Source organism: Necator americanus, chromosome II (genome assembly GCF_031761385.1).
Source record: "Necator americanus strain Aroian chromosome II, whole genome shotgun sequence".
Classification (NCBI taxonomy): domain Eukaryota; kingdom Metazoa; phylum Nematoda; class Chromadorea; order Rhabditida; family Ancylostomatidae; genus Necator; species Necator americanus.
The window spans coordinates 8,335,772-8,342,104 of NC_087372.1; positions in this window are offsets into that span (position 1 = coordinate 8,335,772).

Here is a 6,333-nt window from a genome sequence, read left to right on the forward strand (position 1 = left end):
TTTGCCCGCGATCACCACGAGCGGTCTCAGGAAATTGGCGAAAGAATTCACACAGGATGCACTAAGTGCACCGACTGTCACGAAGAATGGGCATCCATCAAAGTCTGATTAGAAGAATCTTTCGCGAGTTAGAATTGAAGAAGAGGCCCCACAAGAAGAATATGTGCCAAAGAAATCTTTGAAGCCCAAAAAATCAAGACGGAGCGATTGAAGTAATTGGTCAGAAGATTCGGAGGCCAACGACATTCTGACTCTTCTCACAGATGAGAAGTTGTTTACAGTGGAGAAAGTGGTAAACAAGGAAAATATTCACATTTGAGTTAGTCGGAACTACATATAACCGTGAGTCTCTCTTCTCATCCTGCTACTTCTCATGATTTTTCTAGGATAACGGCTTAACGGACGGATAGAACCCTGCTATGATTTGTTTCTAAAGATGTGGAAATGACCAGCCAGAACTATCCGGACCTTCTGACGGAAAAACTGCTGTCCTGGGTTGTTGGTCATTTTGGAAACCACCCTCTCACCTACCGGTAGGACGGAGACTCCGCTCAGTTGTATGTCACTACAGCCTTCGGTCAGAAGGTTGAGTCGTACTACGATAATCGTCCCGCCCCATCACTCCACTTTTCTTACGTGGTGACGCGAAAGTTATTCTGATTTTTGCGTTCTCGGTTTTAGTTTTTTCATCGTGGTCTTTCCATATCCAGAACTATCGGGTGAGAGCACGTCTTCATTCGTAGGCTTCGCATCAGTTTCTCAGAAACATGACCAACTGCTAATCACGAGGATTTCAGCGCTTTAACCAACTTCCGGTCTACGACTTTGAATGAAGAATGACAATGATGGAACGAATTGCATTGCATTGATTTCGAATTTGATAATTCTAAACGAGTACAGCACTGTGTGAAAACAAATTCAGTGTGTTACCATAACTTCCGTAGTCGTAAGATCTAAGCTCTATTGAGAAGAAGCTCGACTGCCGATAGGATCAGCTGCAAGAGAGGTGATCGAAGGTAGGTCGATCGGTTAGGTTTGTACTCGATCGAATACCATACAAACCTATTCGAATGTAAGATTGTAGGCAGGCTTGGGAGCACACTGAAGCAACAAGCAAGACGTAAACACGCATTATTTATGCCGTAAAAAGCTAAATTAAGATATTAAAGCTGACCCATAGAGATCACATTTTGCGCAGAACCCTATTCAGAGCCATTAGAATGCAGTTGTTTCCATGCAGGGCTATCATCGCATCAATTCCTACGAAAAAACACAGCCCTATCAAGTTGTACGTTCTACCACATGCCATTAAATCCACTAAATTCTCATCTTATCCAAACACGAAACAACAAGGACAGGGATGTGCAAGGACAGCACATGGGGAAAACTTTAGTTTAACGAAGCCGAGTTGTGAGGTGTACAGCTCGGACCGAAGCCAGCAACATTCAGCAAAATGGGGACCGGTCGAAGCGGCAAAGCACGTCAACCGTTGCTAAATCACTTCAACCTAATGTTTGAAAATTGCTTGAAAGGAGAAACGATCATAGTTCGGAACTTTATATCTGCTCCGATGAAAATCGATAGCAGTTTGCTTGCAAAAGCTCCTGGAATTTTACACAGAACAACTTGATAAATATCGACCTCGTCGCGATATTCTCCGATCTGGATACAAATGGTAACTAGAAACTGAGTACACTCTGCGAAGTAGGAGGTACTGCATAAAAAAATTCCTCAAGGGCTTGGATACATCGGTGTACCCGAACCTATAAAGTATTACATACAAAATTTCACTGATAACAAGATAGGAATGAAAGAATCTAGAGGTGGAAGAGTTGGGGGAGAGGATAGGGGCCAGAAACTTCTCATTCCTTTTCGAAAAACCATTCCGTATTCAGTAAATTTAATGACTTTTAAAAAGGAAGCAATAAAGAATGCTTGGCGGAATTTGCACGGGAGTTCTAGCTCTGGAAGGGCCCTTTGCGTACGGCACTGGACTGCATGCCCGTGCAGTGATGTTACGCGGAAAACACTCCAGAAAGCTGATAGTAGGATAGAATGCTATCCTGCTATTGTCGCTGGGGGATCAAGATTTCGTGAGTGACACTCAGGAAGCGTACGAAGGGACGGATCAACTTTCCAAGACCAGCGCACACCGGAGGGAGTTGGGCACTCCCAGGATCAGACTCCGTGTTACGCTGTGCCCACGGAGCGATAACAATTAAGTGAATACACCTTCGTTTTACAGGAAATGAAATGCTTGGAGCGTACTTTGAACAATATCTGTCATGTGGCCGTAAAGATAGTGATTGATAACGTAAACAATAAAACACTCTCAAAGAACATAAAAAAAAAGCATACCAAACTATCAAAATATGAAACAAAAATGCATCGGCTGGAAACCGCTGAAAGATACGAATCAAACTTACATTTCATCAGAAAAATGTGATCGATACCTTACACTACCCGTATCCACAAGCAAATATGATGTGCTGAATGATTTTGAAAATCTGGGCAAGCGTTCAAATACCTTAACTATTACTAGTAGATGTGCTTCAAAAGTAACAGCCACCTGATTCCAAGCGTTCTGTTCCATGGTTATTTTGAGAAAATTCATACATCTGAATAGAATAGAATGCATTATTCATTTACTTCTTTAAAAAAAAGAATTAAAATGTAAATCCTTTAAAAAAACGAATTAAAACTACATTAAAAATTTAAAAAATTATGAATCTTTAAAAAATTTAAAGAAATACAGTGAAATATTTTCAGGGGTAATTTAGATAAAATATTATGTATTAGGGGCGGACGTGGCGCAGTCGGTTCGAGGTCCGTTGTAGCTCCACGGTCGAGGGTTCGAAACCGCCCTAGTGCAAACCAAGCCTTTCATCCCACCAGGGTCGACAAATTGGTATCAGACTTGTCTGGGAAGATAAAAACACTGACTTGATCATCGGTTGATCATCATGTTCCAAAACCTCATCGATTACGAATTCCAGTACAACGCGTTGGTGCATCCCAAGTGCATTGATACGCCAGTGACTTTATCTTTTTTTTATTATGTATTTTTCCCTGCTGAGACCCTGAGAAATTACCAGAAAAAAAGTGATAGTAACTATTTTGACTACCCCAATCTGTCAGGTATCTTTTTTCATTTTCATTTTAAACTTCTTTTCCCCCACAACATTTCCAATTTTCTAGTTCAAATTCCAAAAAAACATAAGTTTATGAATCGAAAGATCAGGAATTTCGCACACTGCTACTCTGAACGTTCTTCAATCTGAACAAACCCTAGCAATGGAAATGAACGGACAACCTTTCACAAAAAAATAACGACATCATAGAGGCGTTGATAGGAAACCACGTGTTGGTTTAAGAAAAAAACTGACATAAAACACAAGCCATAAGCTGGCATTGTTCTCTAATCAACAAAGACAACACACAGGAATAATAAAATGCTCAGGAATGCAAAACATTTCTATGAATCTCACGGTAGAAGCGACCAATCGATAATACATAGTATCTTAGGATATGATTGCTCAATACTTCAAAGACACCTAACACCACCCAACACCTACTGCAAAGACATCGAACTTCCGAATACATTACTACCAGTGTTGTACAAGAAAACATATTCGAACAAATGAATAATATTCAGCTTCTAAATTTTGAAACTATCGATCCCGCATATTCAAGCTGAGGTCAAAAAATTCACTGTTCTTATTTTAAAAATGGAATTTTTTCAAACATTCAGTGAAAACTGAAATCCGAACGCATAGTAATCCCCAGTGCAATACTGATTTTGAGCATACTCGAATACTGTTTTTTTATCCGTTGATCAAAAATAAGAAAATTCAAGCAGAGCGGAGGTGTACTGGAATATTCGAGCATTCGAACGGTCGAAATGCTTCGAATACTTGTGCAATGAACAATGTGAATATTTACCTCGAATTAAACGTCAACATTTAGTATATCATCAAAATACAGATAAAATCAAGAGGAGGGAAGTGTGCAATGAAAATGCTACTAGAAGTAGATTTTCTCGATGTCTCGCTGATAAGTCCTAAGGAACTTTATAACTTGCTTTCACTCGGAAGTTACAAAATATCCCGGAGTACCGCTATTTATTTTTGTCCCGACGGGCGCATTTTGATTACAGTACGGAGAGCAGAGGGGGCGTGTTCACGACAAAACAGTCTGCGAGTTGCTTCGGACGCGTCACGGTCGCCCAGATAGACAAAAGTGCGGGTGACCACATTTTCTAAGCTTATGAACAAATCGATAAATAGCAGCTTTCTTCGAACTTAATTTCTAGTGATTCGTAGTCTATGTAAATAGAATATTCGAGCTTTCATCACAGTGCTTGAAGAGCTCTACCATTGCCTCACTATACTACCGAAAAATTAAGGTGAGTGTTGTAAAACCGCTTTAAGATCGTTATCATGAGAAGAATTATCAATTTAGAGAACATTGTTTGCCCCACGTGAGAGCTAAAGACATGGGAACCTTGAAAAAGCTGTTGTTACGTTACCCAGCGTAGAAACACGGCGTGATTTTTTTTTTCGTTGCCACAATCCCAAACATGATTGCCGGAAAGTTTTTGAGATCCAATAATGAGAAAAGATAGCTCGCTTATCTGTATGACTTTATTGCAGCTTTCTCTTACTGTTAAGACAACAGTCTCATGATAGGAGTGTTTGATAGGTGAAGCAGTGACTTTCATAGAACACAAACCATGTAAACGACTTGAAAAAGAAGAATGACATTTGAAAAAAGGAATGTTCACAATACACTTTATCTCAAAGGTTTCTGGCGTAATAAAACGAGCGAAACATGCAATCGCAGCCAAGAATGTGCATTTATATTACTCGAAAAAAATGTAAGGATGATCAACAAGGAGTGATTCGAAATATAAATTCCAATCCGTAGTCTCTAATAAAATATTCCCGAAACATCTGACTTGGGAAGTTTGGAAGTTTTCTTCTCCAAAATCTCGTCAACTTCACTCGTTCGGCTGCAGCTCCGAGGGAACAGCGGTTCGTGGTCCGGCTAAGGTCAGACGGCTTAATTTCATCCATTCCTAGGCGGAGTTCGCTTCAGGGAAAGCGAATAGGGTTGTGCCATCGTAACCGTAGACCTTGGTGTCATCTGAATGAATCGATGAAGTAGTCGATAACAAAAATTTTTGAAACAAATTATATAATATGACCAATATCAAAGAAATCACTATTTTATTTCATTTTGAATCTGTAAAGTTCTCCCAATCTTAATTATAGGGTTAAATCAATGAGGACCAAGGACTAGATCAGCAGCTGCTTCATTCGATAACACACATTAGTATTTCCTTGTTTAGATGGTCATGCGGATTGTAGTTATAAGAAACTGCACTAACAAATAATAAAAATTTATTGAGAATATTAGAATATTACAGAATAAATCTGCCAGTCGCTCCTTTATTTTCTCTATTGAATTCTTCTAAACTATTGAATATTCCGGATGCACCAGAACTATTGAACGACGAGGGAAAATGAAGGAGTCCAGTCATTTGTTGAAGAAGAGTCTATTTATTGTCGGTCAGTAAAGCCAATCGTGATGGGCAAAGATGAGGCGCGAAGGCAGTGGAGTTCGAAGCGCTTGAAACGTTTGAATCTCTTGAATCGTTAGAAGCCCTAGAAGCCATCCGTCCAGTCATCCGTACGACGTAAACATGTTCGTCGCAAGAGATGTAGAATGCCAACATATTGCTAGATCTTCTAAACAAATCATGAAAAGTTTTACAACATAGTAAATTGTTGAGAAATAATTGGCTAAGATAGAAAGATATTTCCTTACCTTTTTTTGCTATTGTAGCTTATTGTAGCGTCGCTATATAAAGAACGTCCATGAATTACCTAATGACAGTTGTCAAGTTATTTTCTGACAGCACAAGCTGAGAGAAGCTAAATCTATTTATATCTTTTCCAGATAAAATGTTGCATGTTAAAGCAGCCTTATCCCAAACACTGTTACGAAAATTTCTAGAGCTGGAAAGATCGATTTTCATAATCTTACAACTCTACAAGTTCTTATAAGTTCGAAATCAGGACTATTTCAGATCACATAACAAAAACCCTACTTTTCCAAACGATCGTTAGTGAATAGGACCGAATCGTTTGAAAGATCGAATAAAAGGTGTCGATATGTCCTCCTTCACACAGCATTCACATTTTATTATCTGACAATTAAGTTAAACACAGATCTGCTTGCATAATATTAAACAAATTAGAAGTTGAATTACGTAGAGACTTTGCATATAAGTTTTGTCTCACTCTCTCAAGAACAAAACGCAGTTCAAGT